Genomic DNA, 17,921 nt, shown 5'->3' with positions numbered 1-17,921 from the left:
AACCCAACCTATAAACATGAATGATGCCTTACAGAGAAATATGAAGACCTCTCTGCCCGAGGAGCTTATAATCCAAACTTAATTATAACAAGTACAGTACACTGCAGTTCATAAAATCATAGAAATGTAGAGCTAATTGGGACCTCCAGAAGTCTGCAAGTCCAGCCCACTGTGCTGAGAAAGGTCCAAGAAAACCTAGATTGTCTCTCACAGGATTTGTCCAACCTCTTCTTAAAAACCTCCAATGATGAGGATTCCCCAACTTCACTTGGAAGCCGATTGCAGAGCTTAGCTACTGTTATAGTTAGAGAGTTTTTCCTAATATCTAACTTCAATCTCCCTTGCTTCAGAGTAAGCCCATTACTTCTTGTCCCACCCTCAGTGGACATGGAGCACAATTGACATTGTCCTCTTTATAACATCCCGGAACATATTTTAAATGTTATCATGTCTCCCCTCATCTTCTTTTCTGAAGACTAAACATGCCCAGTTTTTAAAACCTTTCCTCATATGTCAAGTTTTCTAAATGTTTTATCCTCTGGACTATCTGCAATTTATCCACAGCTTTCTTAAAGTGTGGCAGCCAAAAGTGGACACAGTAACCCAGCTGAGGCCTCACTAGTGCCAAGTAGAGGGAGACAATTACCTCCTGTGTCTTACATATGACACTCCTGTTAATACTCCCCAGAATGATATTAGCATTTTTTGCATCTGCTTCACATTGTTGACTCATATTCAATATGTGATCCACTATAAGCCCCAGATCCTTTTCAGCAATACTACCACCGAGCCAGTTATTCCCCATTTTGTAGTTGTGCATTTGATTTTTCCTTCTTAAGTGTAGTACTCTGCACTTGTCTTTACTGAATTTCATCTTGTTGAATTCAGATCAATTCTTTAATTTGTCAGGGTTGTTTTGAAAGATGCTCTTCTTGCATCATTCTCCACGCTGCCTTACCATTTTAATTGGTTTGCATTTAAGGTCCAAATCTGCAGTGCTTATGCAAGCAAAACTTTCTATTAATGTCAGTGGGGAGCCCTCAGTGAGTAAGAACTGCAAGATGGACCTCAAAGAGATCACAGTTAATGTGTAAATAGAAAGAAGGATTAGAGGGCTAATACTAGAAGCCAAATTTCACATTCTTTACTCTGGCAAAATTCCCACCAAAGTAAATGGGGGATTTCCATGAATAAGGGGTGTGGGATTTGTGCCAGTTTGGAAATTACCGAGGCTCTTTGGACCCTCATATTGAACTCCTAGCAGGATCATTTTTCCAGTCTTCAAGCTGAAACACTAAACATCGAGGTCCTGTCTGCTTGGAATGGATATTAAAAATTCTATGATGCTTTTCATAGAGGTCATCTAGATCAGTGGTTCTCAAACTAGGGCCGCCGCTAGTTCAGGGAAAGCCCCTGGTGGGCCGGGCCAGTTTGTTTACCTGCTGCGTCCGCAGATTCAGTCCATCGTGGCTCCCACTGGCCGTGATTCGCCACTCAAGACCAATGGGGGCTGCAGGAAGCAGTGCGGGCCAAGGGATATGCTGGCCACCCTTCCTGCAGCCCCCATTGGCCTGGAGCGGCGAACTGCGGCCAGTGGGAGCCGCGATCGGCCGAACCTGCGGACGTGGCAGGTAAACAAACCGGCCTGGCCCACCAGGGGTTTTCCCTGAACAAGTGGCGGCCCTAGTTTGAGAACCACTGGTCTAGATGATTGCCCATGCCTGTCATTTACCAAAGTCCCCTACTGTCCCCATGACTGTGCTGCAAAAATATGCTCTAATGCCTTTGTTTCTAGATTTCCACATGATACATGATAAGCTACAACTATTCCCAAATGGTGCAAACAATAGGTAACTGAAATCTAGTGTATATACCCTTATAAAGAATATATATTGTGTTCATAACTTTAGGTAATTATCACACGATTTATGAGAAGTTAGTTCAGCAGGTGTGTCAAACTGAACTCGCTGAATTTAAAATACTTACATACGCACATTCATTTGAATGAGCCCCTGCCCTATGCTTCAAAAATTGTTTTCTAAATCCATGAGACACTAACTCATAGTTCCTTTATATAATGTTTATATCATTATTGAAGAAGCATGGTCTAGTGGTTTAAATCCGAGAATTGGGAGTTAGACAATCTAGGTTCTAGTCCTGGCTTCTCATGTGAATATTTTGGACAATCCCTGGTGCTACTGCACTGAAGTCACTTTAATCAGAGCTGAGCAGGGAATGAAGTCTTTTAATGGGCTTTTTATCCACTTATAGAATTCTATGCCAGGGATATAATTTTCTGTTACATTGTAGAAGATCATCTTACAAAACCTAGAGAGAAGTTATTATTTTTGATGCAATTATTCAGGACTTTTCCATAAGGGTTTGAGTTACCATCATGGGCATATGACATACATGCTGGGAGAGATGAAGGCATGGAAATCTATAGCTATTGCCAGTTGCCGATTTTGATGTGAAATCTGTTGGCCTGAACTTTCTCCTTAAGGTGACCTATTGTATATTCGGTCAATTTATGTAGGTAGGAGTAATATTCTGTAACATAGATTCCTGGGCAGAGGCTCCCTCTTCAGAAGTAGAGTGCTGAAGCCCAGGGCAAAAAGGAAAGTGTAATAATAATAAAACCAAAAACTTGGCTGGCTTGAAGGAGACAAAGAAAACTTAATATTCTGGGTTGAATTTGCTTTTTGCTTGTTACAAGGATAAAAATACACTGTTGTCAAAGAAATCAGATATGCCACTAAGTTAACTGAGAAACTAGCATGCTTGAAAGGAATTCCCAATTCATCTTTGTTTTAGCTACATGACAATGAGAAGTTTCCAAATCTAAATGATTTTTCACATGATAGACTAGGTTTGAAGGAGGGTTGACAATTGTGAAGAGTGTGGGCTGGTGCACCAAAGAAATGCCCTTCTGTGAACAAAGTATTAGGTAATGACTTGATCCTTTGTGGTGCTGAGTGTCCTGTCTGAACCTGCAGAAGGCTGAGGTTCCCCCCACCCCCATTGGTGCTCAATATCATATAGGACCCACTTATTTATTTGCATTGACCTAGTGCCTAGGAGTCCCAGCTATAGACCAGGACCACATTGTGCTAGGCGCTGTACAAACACAGGACAAAATGATGGTCCTTGCCCCCAAAGAGCTTACAATCAAAGAATAAAACAAGAGACAACAAATGGATACAGATAGGGAATGATTAGAAAACAATGAGGCAATATGGGTCAGCATGCAGTTATCACTGACCTCTATGTACATTTTGCTGGGTTCAGTGCTGTGATGGGGTGGTCTGTCCCCTTAAGGATTGTGGTTTCTAGGGGTCAGCCCAGGGCTATCGTGTGGCATGGCTCTCTAAGGTTTTGGCAGGTCTGCTATAAAAAGACCTAGAAGAAATTAGGAGAGAGGAAGTGGTCCTGGGAATAAATAGTGGTTGAGAGGAAATCCCGTCACTGTTTCTTTAAGAGTCCAGAATCAGGAACCTTACAGAGTGGGCAGGGCTTATGTCTCCCCAGCAAATTGGGATGAGTTTTGAAAAGGGGACCAGTTTATATGCTCCTCCCTCATAGCAGGGCAGCCATCAGCAGGTGAAAGCTGGCCTGCTGAGCCCTCTGGAACTGGGAACTGATTGGAGGGAAAAGGGACCAGTTGAATGAGAAACTGGCTAAGGCCCTACAGCTTGCCTAAGTTACAAGTCCAGCTCCAAAGGGGAGAGCTGGATGACTCCTGCCTGAAGTAGAGTCAGAGGGATTGTTTGAAATACAAACCCATTTACATAAGGAGGACTGGGGGAGATGTCTGTCTGAGGGAGTTCTAACTGCCTAATCTACAACCTCAGTTCCATTAGGGAAACTGAGGCAGGTTTTCTGTGTTGCCTGGTTTTGCTGCAAGGAGGTGCTGAAGACCAAAGGTGATCACTAATAAGCACCAAAATAACACCTATGGGAAATAGGATCCCAAGCTGTTTTATTACTGGGTTACATAGTTAAAAAACAGAAGAATCCCAGCAGAGGGACAGAACTATTTAAATGAGATTATCCCCATAACATCACAACCCGACTTTCGAGCCATCAGAGTGACATCTGGGGACAAAGGCAGAATCCCAGTGCTTGGGCCGGGACTCTGTGTAAAGCAACATGGCTCCTCGTCCCCTTCTCTAAGAAAGGTATTGCTGGGGCTGATTCTTCTCTGTCCATTGGCTTGAATAGAGCTATGCCTGATTTACACCAGCGTAAGTGACAGGAGACTCTGGCCTCTAGACTTGGATGCAACCTTGTCCACACTGAAGTCAATGGCAAAATTCTCACTGACTTCATTGGGGCAGGATTTCACCTCTGTTGCTGTTTGAATAGTATCTGGCAAACCTGCAAGTGGTGCTGAAGTGGGTAGGAAATTGCTGGAGGCTGAGCTAGTGGCTGCTACTGCTAAAGAGTCTTGCTGGAGAATAGGAAAAGTCTCTTCCCTTTAACAGTGTCTGGCTTTCTGCCAGTAGCCACCTTCTGCAGCAGGCAATGGAGCTGCAGGCAGTGCTTGTTGCTTCTCTCCCTCAGGCCACAGCTGCTGAGCCACGTGGGAGCTTCCTGGGAAATAAAGTAACCAACAGCAATCATGATGAACTTGTTCATCACAATATGTATAGTATTGGGCCAAATTCATTCCAGGTGAAATTCACCTCTGCCATAGGCTTAGGTAGAAGGTGATTGTTACCCTGACAGTGTATATGGTTGCAACTACACTGAAGTCTGTGTAGTTACACCCATTTACACCACTAGTGAATTTGCACTGTTTTGTTTTTGTTTTTAATCTAGCAAATGAGTTCCCGTAGCGTACCTAGAAGTGTTCTCTCTCTTTGCAAATCTGTAAGGGTGGGTGGATAGACAGACATTCCCTTTGCCAGGAAATGGATATTCCATGCTATGGTTTTAAATGTATTTCATTTCTTTGGAAATGTAAAGGCCTCTTTAGGTGCCCCATCCAGTCCTCTGGGCACTTATCCCCTACCAGAAAAATAGACCATGCACTTAGCAACACAATAGAAAGGACTGTTTCTTCATAATATATTGATGAATTCAACTAAACTAAAACCCTTCCAATTCACCACCAACCACTTCCTCAAAAACTGGGGAAAAGATGGGCTTTGCAGCACACCAGGAAGGTTAACAAATCCAGGCTTTGGGAGAACTGGAGGGGCAGGTTCAAAGGTGAGGACCTCTTAAGGATAACATCATGCCAGCAACTGTCTCCAATTTATAGTGAGGCAGCTCCACCTCAAGCATCTCTGTTAATCACAACTATACAATATGGCATGGGGAGAACAATCCCTCAGGTAGAAAGATGTCAGGCTATTCCTAGGAGGCAGGGTGGCTAGAGCTCTGGACAGCAACTTGGGAGACATGCATTCTATGCTGGGGTCTGCCATTGGTTTCTGGGTGGCCTTGGGCACATCATGTCATGTCATCTCCGCGCCTCAGTTTTCACATCTGTAAAAGGGGGATAATGACATTGATCTCTTTGTAAAGCACTTTGAGATCTGCTGTTGTACAGTGCTATATAAGAGCTAGATATTATTATTTAGGGCTTTAGAGAGACATTTTCAAAAGCACCAAAGGGCTCTGGAAACACCCAAGCCTCACTGAAAGTCAGTTAAAAGTCAATGGAACTAAATCCTTTCACCACCACCTGCAGAAGTGAACAGCAGCACCAATACTTGGAAACCTAATTCCATCTGGAAACCCACTGGCTGTGCTTCCCATCCATCTGAGGATCTCAAAGCCAAGCTATAAATATCTATAAATCCAAAATAGTTCATGTGACAGAATCGCAGCTGTTCTGAAATACTGGAGGAATACTGTAGGTTGACCTGTTTTGGGGATGTTTACTGTATGAATATATTGGTTTAATTACTAGAGGGCTGTAGGAAAAAGGAAAAAACTGGCTCACAATAAGCCACTTCTCAGCAAACGCTTGAGAGCTGTTAAGGGACAATGCCATGACAGAAAAAAGGCCTCTGCATGGCTGAGATCAACTATAGCATGTTAAAAAGGAGACTGTCTGTCTCTCAAAAGAGATGGAAATTGTTCGGAAGAGTTGTTTAGGAGAACCAGACTAAGATTCAGATGCCCCCTGGGGTGTCTGAAAAAGTTAGGTCTGCCTAGGTTATCATGAGGATCTGGGGACTAATTGGAGGGAGAGGGGCCAGCTGCAGCAACAGCTGGCCTTAATTATACGTCCAGGTGAACCTTTAGGTAAGATACACATGTGTAGACTGTTTATTGTTTTTAAAGTCCTTTTTCTCTAAATGCTTTATTCCTGCTGTTAAATTAAATAATACTTTGGTTTAAGAAGGCTGTTGAGTCACTGTAGTCGCCTCTGGTCAGAGTCACCTGAAGGGAAGAGCCACAGTAAGACCTGCTGGGAAAGCGCATTGATTCACAGGGTATATTGTAGCCGAAGGCCTGGTGTAAGAGTGGAAGAATTGCATAATTCCACCCTGCAATGGATTAAGATAAAGGCGTGAGGACTGACACCTGAAGGGTAAATTTAGAGAGATCAGAAGGGTACCGAGGTGCAGCTAGCTCTGTTATGTGACAGCTGATGTAAATCCCATGAAGACTATAGGGAAAATATGCATAGAAAAACTCCACAAGATGAAATAGAGGGAAATCTCTGATGCAGATCTAGATGATATCCACCCCAAGCCACTGCAAAGATCACAGGAAAGGGCATTAGTGATGCATAGTTCAAGCCTGACTGGCATGGGCCCAATGGATTGAGAGCAATAGAATATTCAGTCTGAGTTTATTTTTCAGCTCAAACTTCTTGGGATATTAATTCACATTGTTCTAACTCGATCCCTTGTCTGTATGGCTTTATAAAGCAAAGGAGCTTTGTGGGCTGTAGATTTCCTAAAGCACAATGTATTGGTTTTTTTTTTTTTCTCTTTTAAATAAAGCAAGTGCTCTATTTTTGAAATAACATAATGAGTGAAAAATGACTTTCCACCTTGGTGGCAGGGCAGCAATTTGTTGTGCTGCCAACTGGAAGATCTGGACCAGGGACAGATTTGGGTTCCCAGGCTCAGTGCCAGAAGAGCTGAGACATATTTTTGAGGTGATGTACTTGGACTCTAGGGGGAGATTGTTGTTGACTGATCTGAGCTGCTTTAGAAAACATCTTGCCAGCTGATCCACAAAACAGCACTGGTCTTTGCTACAAAATGGACTGCTCTTCTGCCCTGAATTGGATATGAGTTGTATATATAAGATGTGGTTGTTATGGTAGCTACAAAGTGTTGCTGTAAAGTTCAGTGTATTTAGAACTTAACTTAAAAAATCTCTGCTTACAAATAAATGTATTACCAGCCACTCATTGATGGATATGTGTTTTTATTCGTATTATTATTATTTAATTAAATCACTAAGGTTGCTGCAAAGACTGAAGTGTGAGATTAAAATGCATTAGCTTAGCTGTCTGTACTGCAATAAGGGGAGATCCATTTAATCAGCCTTAGTGGTATTGTGCCATAGGTGAACACAACATTTTACAGAAAGAAGAAAAAAAAAAAAAGACAAAGAGCCAGATGCTGGTTTCCCTTAACACTGGTGCAAATCCAGAGTAACTCCATTGCAGTAACCTGGAGTGGACACCAGTTTATGTGAGAGCCAACTCTGAACCCTTGCCCTATGTAACTTTCAATTGCAAATATTATGGAACTCAGTAGGGGACTACTCGTTGTGCATAAAGTTAAGCATGGGCATATGTCCTTCACAAGATCAAGGCCTAACTCCTTTATCCTACAAGCTGATTTGTGAGAAAAGAACTTCAGCACCACTATGGAGCCCAAACTTCAGTGGAGCTTTACATGGATGCTGATCTGCTTACGTGGGTCCCGGCACCTAAGATCCCAATCCTACACAGACTTATACATGTGCTTAACTTTACACCCTGTGAATGTCCTATTGACTTCCATGAGAGTGCTCACATAGGTGAAAGGTTTCAGAGTAGCAGCCGTGTTAGTCTGTATCCGCAAAAAGAAGAACAGGAGGACTTGTGGCACCTTAGAGACTAACAAATTTATTAGAGCATAAGCTTTCGTGGACTACAGCCCACTTCTTCGGATGCCATTCTATATGCATCCGAAGAAGTGGGCTGTAGTCCACGAAAGCTTATGCTCTAATAAATTTGTTAGTCTCTAAGGTGCCACAAGTCCTCCTGTTCTTCTTTTTGCACATAGGTGAAGTTACTGAAGTGTGTAAATATTTGCAGGATCAAGGCCAAAAGTTTTACCAAAAATAAAGTGAAAAATCTATAGACTAAGGTCCTGATCTTGCAAAGACTTATGCATGTGCTTAACTTTATGCACTATGTGTAGTCCCATTAGGGTTGCCAACTTTCTAATCGCACAAAACCGAACACCCTTGCCCCGCCGCCTGCCCCCCGCCCCCAATCCGAGGCCCTGCCCCCCGCTCACTCCATCCCCTCTCCCTTCCATTGCTCGCTCTGCCCACCCTCACTCACTTTTGCCAGGTTGGGGCAGGGGGTTGAGGTGTGGAAGGGGGTGGGGCCAGGGATGAGGGGTGCAGGAGGGGGCGCTGGGTGGGGCCAAGGGGTTAGAGTGTGGGAGGGAGCTCAGGGCTGGGGCAGGGGGTTGGGGTATGTGGGGGGTGCTGATTCTGAGGAGGAATTTAGGTGCGGAAGGGGGCTCAGGGCAGGGGGTTGGGGTGAGGGATCCAGGCGGTGCTTACCTCAGACGGCTCCCGGAAGCAGCCTGCATGTCCCTGCGGCCCCTAGATACAGGGGCAGCCAGGGGTCTCCGTGCACTACCTGTGCCCACAGGTGCCACCCCCACAGCTCCCATTGGCCATAGTTCCTGGCCCGGGGGAGCTGTGAAGCCGATGCTTGGGGCGGGGGCAGCACATGTAACCCCCATGGCCGCCTCTGCTTTAGCCCTGCTGTGCCGCTGACCGGAGCCACCAGAGTCCCTTTTCGACCGAGCATTTCTGTTGAAAACCGGATGCCTGGCAACCCTAAGTACAATTGATTTCCCTGGGACTATTCATAGAGTGCAAAGTTAAGTATATGAGTAACAGGTTTGGGACCTGTGCTTGATGAAGAGGTGAGTGGGGAAGATAATCTCTTACAAAAAGATAGATATTATTACTCTAGGGCAGTGGTTCTCAAACTTGGGCCGCTGCTTATTCAGGGAAAGCCCCAGGCGGGCCGGGCCGGGCCGGTTTGTTTACCTGCCGTGTCCGCAGGTTCTGCCGATCGCGGCTCCAGGCCAATGGGGGCTGCAGGAAGGGTGGCCAGCACGTCCCTCGGCCCGCGTCACTTCCTGCAGCCCTCATTGGCCTGAAGTGGTGATTGGGAGCCGCGATCAGCCGAACCTGCGCATGCGGCAGGTAAACAAACTAGCCCAGTCCACCAGGGGCTTTCCCTGAACAAGCAGCAGCCCAAGTTTGAGAACCACTGCTCTAGGGGACCAGAGTTTTCCCAGGGAAAGTTGAATGTAAAAGTTGTTTGCTTTGTGAATGTCTTGATTGTTGATTTCTTAAAATAATATGAATATATTGGTCCACAGTGTGCTTCCATGATAGAAAGAAGTGTGATTGCAGGGTATTGTTAGGAGCAGGTAATAAAGATATTATATAATATGAATAATATGAATATTATTATTGTCTACCTAGCTATAAAACCCCAAGATAGGTTAGCAGTATTGAATATTCAATTTCAGTTGTTGATCATTGTTGAAAGATTTTGTAGTTTGTGCCTCTTTTGCAAATACATGTAATTAAAAAGTTTTAATATCAGTTTGTCCCCCCCATTATTCTTCTGATTTTTGCAGCCAACTGTAGGTTGTTTTTATGCAAACCAGACCAAGTCCTGGGGCAAAACTGACATCACAATGGCTTGTCATTAGAAAAATCAGGAGCAGGGTGTGGAAAGACTAATGTGGGAAGCTCCCACATTTCCCACCAATGAACTGTGAAGTGAACTCTGCTTGTCAGACAGGTTATTGGGGCAGGACATGTGACACTGTTTCAAAGCAGCTTTTTTGCCAACACCCTTCAGCTAGGAGAAGCTCAGGAATCTCATCAGGTGGAGAGCTACTGATAAGTTAGGACTTGCATGCTGTGTGGTTGCAGAATACTCCACTGCTTTGTCTTTTTTTTTTTTTTTTTTTTTTAATCACTTGCCTTTTTACAAAGCAACACAAACAGTGCAAGCAAGGATCTAAGCGTGTTTTTCTTGTAGACTCGGAAATGTGAATGTAAACACATGAAGGCTATCCAAATTGCTGTTGGTAGGTAGAAAAGTCTTTTTCCAAGGTTCTTGTTCCATTTCATTAATATTTTTTGTTTTGGAAGAAAAGGGGTGATTAAAAATACAATTCTAACACTATGGATTTGACTTAAAATGAGAAAAAGCCAGGAGGAAATTCAAAGTTGAAGTTGTAAAACTCCATCTTTAACTCCCTTTTTCTTGTGCCTAGGTATCGTGTGTTATTTAAGGTCTGGCATTGTTTGGAGACCCTGCAGTGTCTAATGTATTAAATTAGCTCAGAATAGCAATTTCACTTTTAACTATGAGTTTCCTCGCTTACACTTCTGGCTAGGCATTTCTCACCCTTGGAATTAAGTACAGACGTGTATTTCAGTACAGACATGTGTAACTCTAATTGATTTCAGCGGGGGTTGGGCATGTTTCAAAGAGCAGAATTCAGCCCTTAATGTCATTTTAACTTCAGTCTTTGTATGAATTGCTACGTCACATCAAAATTTACTAAACTGCACTTCTAAATATGTGAGCAATTTATCTGGATAATCATAAAGTGTCTGCAGTCTTTACTCAGACAAAAGTCCCAATTGATGTGAACTGCTACATACAGCAACCACTTTTGTTACAGCAAACATTATTTACAATGATAACGGTAAACTATAAACTCTCTTACTTCACATTAAACAGAATGAGGAAAGTCATCTTCATTAATATGGTACTTTTGGGAAAAAGTTTTTGTATATTCCAGCGCCTAAAAACCAAAATATATCTTTAAAAATGCCTCCATTTTCATGTTGTCACAGATTATAAATTTTAATGGAAATTTAAATAATCACAAATCTCAGGAGGCAGGTTGGATTAACAGTGTTCTGAAGAAATATTTTACCCTAAACTAGAGCACATAAATCAAACCCCAAAATAACTGAAAATGATTGTCATTTTGTTTCCATTTGGACATAGCACTTGTTAATCATGTGTGCACTTGTGTTCTTAGCACTGTAGAGACCGGCATTGCATTTTAAGGTCAGGCTTCAATTTCTGAAGAATCTAATTTAAAACTATTTATAGTGCTTTTTGATTGCCTGTAATAACTAATGGAAAAAGTGGGCAACAGAGAAATAAATGTGTAACGGCTGCATCTACTTTAAATTGATTAAAAGTAGTAAAAAGAAGTGTAAATAGAAGAGTGAATTTGACAATGAAACAGAAGCAAGTGTAGTTTCTGTTTTATTGTGAAATGTTTGACAGAAGTAACTCTGACTCCTCAGAAGGCCTTGGATCCCAGTGTTTAAAGTTTACTTTGCTGTTTGTCTTGAGTGGGGTCAGTGTTGTAAGTGAATAATTTATAGGCAGCATGAATGAGCTCATTAGTCACCTTTTCAGAGTCTAAATGAGTTTTGTGGTTGTCATTACATGGGCCTTCTGTTCAGCGGCACAGCAAAATGACAGTTTGGCAGTTGACTGGCTTGTAGCAGGACAGCCTGTCTCTTTTCAAGTCTGGATTTGCTTTTGTGTTCTATTGAAACCCCCATTCTATTACCCAGTGCTGGTCCAGTAACTTTCAGAATTAAGAAGTTTTTCCAGCAAAAGCTCTTTTGTTTTGTTTGTTTGCGTTTAAAAAAATGCTGAAAGTGGTTTAACAAGCAAGGGTGGAGCAAATAAAGCAGATACATTAAAATGCATATACACACCCACCCACCATAATTGACTTTTCTATATCGTAATTTGTTTCAAAATGTTGTGTAGTGGTAGAAAATTTAGGCTCCAATCCTGTAACCATTATTGCACATGCATAAGTGTTTGCAGAACTGGGGCTTTTCACAAAGTAGTTGTTTATTAAGGCCATCACCATCCCTTCTGGATGAGGGAAACATGTAGGTAAGGAAACTTTCCTACCAAACATCTGTGGTGCGTCAGAGTGAGACCCTAAATCTTCCAGATTATGCCATCTGTTAGGTGAGGCTGTCTGTTTCCAGAGAGGCAGGGGTGGTGCCAACAGACCCAGCATGAAGCAGGGATCCAACCCCAACCATGAGGATCCCCAACCACAATGGAGGAGCAGAAACCCCCACCCAGTGGAAACCAGAAACTACCCCTTTCTCTTTCCCTCTGCCTAACTCCCATGCCATGATGTCTCAATTCCCCCACCATGGTTCACGCTCTGTGAGAAGTTTCTGTAGAGATTTGGGAATTACTTCTGGTCAGTAAATTCAGTGTTCTTATTCCACGGAGTCTTTTTCCTTATCTATTGAGAGCATGCTGTGCATGGCAGCTGCTCTCTGGTTCAACCTCCTCAGCACCCTATAGCCCTGCAGAGGACCCAAGGAGAAGAGGGAAATCTACTGCAGATGTTACTGTTTCAGGTTCCCTTTGCACACCCTCCCCACAATTTTAACTTGGTCTCCTTCCACAGTGTATTTGGTAGGACTCTTAGGCCAGGTCTACACTAACCCCCTAATTTGAACTAAGGTACGGAACTTCAGCTACGTGAATAACGTAGCTGAAGTTCGAAGTACCTTAGTTCGAACTTACCTTGGTCCACACTCGGCAGGCAGGCTCCCCCATCGACTCCGCGGTACTCCTCTCGCCGAGCTGGAGTACCGCAGTCGACGGCGAGCACTTCCGGGTTCGACTTATCGCGTCCAGACTAGACGCGATAAGTCGAACCCAGAAGTTCGATCGCTCGCCGCCGAACTACCGGGTAAGTGTAGCCAAGGCCTTAAACACAACTTGATTTTTTAAAATCAGTTTGTATTGGAGCATAAGCTTTCGTGGGTGAATACCCACGCATGTGTCTGTCGAAGTGGGTATTCACCCACGAAAGCTTATGCTCCAATACATCTGTTAGTCTTTAAGGTGCCACAGGACTCTCTGTTGCTTTTTACAGATCCAGACTAACACGGCTACCCCTCTGATACCTTAAATCAGTTTGTAATGTTCTCATCCTACCAGATTACAAAGTGTATCCACATAGCAGCTTTTTTCAAATACAACCGTGCATCCGCTGAGTCTGTGTGTCTACACCTATCACACACCCTATGTTAGTATCAGTGCATTCTGGGAAAATCTGGCCAGCAATCCCATAGTGCCTTAGTGGGAAGCAGTGTCCAGAAAACATGCACACAGAACAGCCATAGTAGCATGTGAGGCAGGTATCTTGCTCAGGGGAAAAAAGACTGTCCATCTGTTTAGGCAGACAGGCATAGCTAGTGAGTCCCATCCACACAGAGAATTAAGTACTGGTTATAGGGAAACGGTCATGTGCTAGCCTAGGCTACTGGTAAGAGCAAAGTGTTGTTAATATCACAATTACAACATGATCAACATTTACTTGGCGTGTGAACACACTTTATTTAGTGTCAGTCATGCTACTAACTGGTTGCAAACCCTGTCTCCAAGAATAGATACGATTTTAAGAAAAAGCTCACATTTTAAGCAAGGCACACATCTCTAGGAATTAACAGTTTACTGATAGCTATATTACTCAAGGTGAGTTTCACTAAAAGTAAGTGTGGAACTGCTGAAAGATCAAGACTGTGTAAAAAGTGATGATCTTTAGAACTTCCTTTAAATCTGTGGAAGACATGCCTTCTGATTCCATGCAATATCTCCCATAAATTGTCACACGCAAGATTCTACTATGCTAACTTAAATTGCATTTGTGGATATACAAATAAAGGGCCAAAGCCTAAAGTTCTTATTCAGGTCTTACTGAAATGAAGAGCTTTTATTTCAAGAAAATCTGAGTAAGGACTTCCAGATTTGACCCAGAAATAATTGTAATTTGTTTTTAGCAGGTCTATCCAACAGTAAAACTTTGTAACAGTATTAATTTGTGTTAGTTACTGTTTTCCTAGGTAACTTTATTATTCAAAATTGAATTTTTTTGCTTTGTATGTGACTTTGGTTGCTTCATTTCCTTCTCCCTGCATCCAAAAAGATAAAATCAAATCCAGTTGATTTCTGTCTTTGATAACTTTGGCAGGTTAGTCATACAATTGTGGTACGAGGAATTCTGAGTTAGAGATAATACAAGGGCAAATTACTGTTATACCAGTGTAACTGACAACAGAATCTGGTCCATCAAACACCAGAAAAGTTTGAAAATGAAAAACTCATTTTGTTTCTGTCTCCTGCAAAATCTGAATGTAAACTAGAAAGACAGGTTACACTACAGGCTTGTGCTGGTATAACTATGTTGGTCGGGGGTGTAGTGACTTGTGATCTCTGATTGACAGCTATGCCCACAAAAGCTCCTAGAGTAGCTGCAGTTGTACTGCAAAGTTGCACTTTTACTGTTATGGTTTGTTTGTTCAGGGGGAGGGGGCTGGAATATGCGATACCAGCAAAACTGCACTTTTGCTGGTATAAACTGTATACATACTAGGAGTGCTTTGCTGGTATACTATTCTGATATGGCTGTACTGGTAAAGGGCACTTACTGTAGACCTGGCTTAATAATTGTATGTGGAACAAAGTAGCATGTGATTTTTCTCCCCACCCCCTTTAACTACTGATCGTTTGACAGCTGTATATAATTTTAGTACAAAGTATAACCATTTCCTTAGAAGTTGCAGGTGTGTGTAAACTACAATGGCATCATAAACTTCTGTGCACCATTTTACAAAGGAACTTTTACATGAAACACTGTATTGTGTTGTTCTGATTATTCAAAATTAATTATACTGAGGTTCATGGAACACCAAAACTAAAGAAACATATAACTTTGTTTCGTCTGATCACTGGCAAGATGTATGCCTCTTATAAAGCTTTGCACTGATACTCATTTTCTCACAAATTCAGCTCTTTCTGTTGGGTTTCCACAATTGGTGTAATTGAGAACTTGAGGAATGTTTAAATGAGAGGATAAAACAGTTATGTAACTCTGATTATATGTATCACAGGGAATGGTCACAGTAGAGGTCTCCCATCAGTAAATAGGAGTGCTGTTGGTATCAGACTTGTGCAATATGTATCCATCATCATGAGAACCTCTATTATCCCCTCCTAATGTGTGCGTGTGGAGGTGGACTCCATTATATAGATGTGGGGAAAGGGAGGTTAGCATGTGACTCTAAGTAGTCATTTGATGAACAAGAAGAGGAAATGCCCAGCATAAGTGGCGGTATGAAAGAAGGCAGAAATACAATGTGGGGAAGAAAAGAAACAAAAAAGGTCACTTGGGAGGAGCAGTTGCAGCAGGAAGTGTAAAAGAGGAAATAAGGGCAAAAGTGCATTGTGTTAACAATCTGTTTTTTTAAATAGTGCCCAAATGTGTGTAAGGTGCCATCAATAGACATAAGACAGGATCCCTGCCCCAAGGACATTACAAGCTAAGTTTAGACATGACACAACAAGAAGAGGAAACAAACCACTGGGGAGGAAGAATGAGCAGGAAGAAAACGGTGAAGGCTAGTGCACAGCAGTATGGATCACAACCTTCTAATGAGACTGTAAAATAAAATAGATTGTAAACTCTTTGGGGCAGGAACCATGTTTGTTTCTGTGCTTGCAGCATGCCTAACACAAAAGGGCCCCAATCAGAACTGGGAGCTCTGGGTACAACTGCAGTACAAACCATAAATAATAATTCACAGGCATAATCAGCACATTTCTTTTAGACCTCTTGAAAGAACTGGGTCTTCAGGAAAGCTTTGTCTGAGGGGAAGGTAGCAGCCTGGGAGGATGGCTCTGGCAAGGTGCTCCATAAATAGGCGTTGACATGGAAAAAATAAATGGAGACAGTTGTGGGAGAAACAGACAAACTGACGGTGGTGCAAGGCTTGATGCCCTGAGTGGATTGATCAGAGCAATGTGATCAGAGACTAGGTTAGACTGGGGTTGGGTAGGAACTTGAAGGTGATGACCAAAAGTTTGAACCTGATGCATTGTGGGATTGGGGCAGACAGTAGAAATATTCAGAGGGGTGGTGGAACATCAACAGACTAATGGACAGGGAAAATGTTCTCACCAGTGATGATGATGATGATGATGATGATGGAGGGAAGATCAGAGTCGTGCTCTTTGCCATGCTCAGCTTGCAGGAGATATCAGAGATTCCAGACTGGATGGAGGGTAAGGGAATGGGGTAGAGAGAGATTCCTGGAAATCCTCATTAAACAGAGAGACTTGAAACAGTGACTGGTATTTCTCAAAATTGAATTGAAAGTTAATACATTCTTGTATCGCTATCTATGGTGCAATAATAAATTACTGGAGATACTTCTAACAAATGTTTGACACCACATATAGTCTGATCTTCCTGGACACACAACACTTCTCATCTGAAAATGTCAAAAGCCCTTTACAAAAGTATTATTGTTGTTTATTTGTATTATGATAGCACCTAGGAATGAACAAAGACTCCATTGTGCTACGCACTGGACAAACAGAATAAAAGAGATTTCCTGCCCCAGAAAGCTTACAATCTTATTATCCCCCACTTACACATGGGGAAACTGAGCCACAGTGACTTCCCTAAGATTGCACAACATAAGAACATAAGAATGGCCCTACTGGGTCAGACCACATGTCCATCTAGCCCAGTATCCTGTCTTTTGACAGTGGCCAGTGCCAGGTGCCCCAGAGAAAATGAACAGAACAGGTAATCATCAAGTGATCTATCCCGTTTCTCATTCCCAGCTTCTTGCAAACAGAGGCTAGGGACACCATTCCCGCCCATCCTGGCTAATAGCCATTGATGGACCTATCCTCCATGAATTTATCTAGTTCTTTTTTGAACCCTGTTATGGTCTTGGCCTTCACAACATCCTCTGGCAAGGAGTTCCACAGATTGACTGTGCGTTGTGTGAAGAAATACTTCTTTTTATTTGTTTTAAACCTGCTGCCTATTAATTTCATTTGGTGACCCCTATTCTTGTGTTATGAGAAATAGTACATGATACTTCCTTATCTACTTTCTCTATACCAGTCATGATTTTATAGACCTCAATCATATCTCCCGTTAGCCGTCTCTTTCCAAGCTGAAAAATCCCCGTCTTATTAATCTCTCCTCAGACAGAAGCCGTTCCATACCCCTAATCATTTTTGTTGCCCCTTTCTGAACCTTTTCCAATTCCAATATATCTTTTTTGAGATGGGGTGACCACATCTGCACACAGTATTCAAGATGTGGGCGTACCATGGATTAATATAGAGGCAACGTGATATTTTCTGTCCTATTATCTATTCCTTCTTAATTATTTCCAGCATTCTGTTCACTTTTTTAACTGCCGCTGCACATTGAGGCTATATCTACACTTCAGCTTATGTCAGCATAACTTACATCGTTCAGGGGAGTGAATAAACCACCCCCATGAGGGACATAAGTTACACCGACAAGCGCTCGCAGGGGTGCTTCTGGGGATAGTGGGGGTGGCTGAGAGCCATTGAACCAAACTGTAAACCCTGTATATGACTGAAACCACTTCAAGTCAGGGGATGTGGCAGCACACCCAGCACTTCTAGTTCCAGCACCTATGAACACTGGTCTGCATAGTGCTATGTTGGTGGGGGAGCTTCTCCCATTTACGTAGTTTCTGCCACTTGTGGAGGTGGTTTTATTATGCCAGTGGGAAAGTGCTCTCCTGTCAGCACAGCGCATCTTCACCGACATGCTGCAGCGGCGCTG

The 17,921-nt window shown here is 42.7% G+C and overlaps 1 protein-coding gene and 2 long non-coding RNA genes across 10 annotated transcripts in view; 2 read left to right on the top strand and 1 right to left on the bottom strand.

Annotated features, from left to right (window-relative positions):
- The window catches only part of FOXN3 (forkhead box N3), a 304,684-nt gene that overhangs the window by 106,700 nt on the left and 180,063 nt on the right, over nucleotides 1-17,921 (top strand). The window contains exon 1 of one of the 8 annotated variants that reach the window (XM_008165711.4): nucleotides 10,196-10,316. The exons of the other annotated variants lie outside the window; for them this stretch is intronic. The gene's annotated coding sequence lies outside the window, so the exon portion shown is untranslated. Of the gene's footprint in view, nucleotides 1-10,195; nucleotides 10,317-17,921 lie in introns of those variants that run through there. 8 annotated transcript variants of the gene reach the window in all.
- LOC122174519 (uncharacterized) overlaps nucleotides 1-17,921 on the bottom strand; it is a 75,138-nt gene that overhangs the window by 7,266 nt on the left and 49,951 nt on the right. The window lies entirely within an intron of this gene.
- LOC135983186 (uncharacterized) lies at nucleotides 7,278-8,309 on the top strand. The gene is made up of 2 exons (XR_010600725.1): nucleotides 7,278-7,998; nucleotides 8,247-8,309. It is a non-coding gene; the product is annotated as an uncharacterized LOC135983186 (long non-coding RNA).

This window comes from Chrysemys picta, chromosome 4 (assembly GCF_011386835.1).
Source record: "Chrysemys picta bellii isolate R12L10 chromosome 4, ASM1138683v2, whole genome shotgun sequence".
In the NCBI taxonomy this organism is placed as follows: domain Eukaryota; kingdom Metazoa; phylum Chordata; order Testudines; family Emydidae; genus Chrysemys; species Chrysemys picta.
Note: the sequence above shows the minus strand (reverse complement) of the source record. Positions and strands in the feature narration are given on the sequence as shown.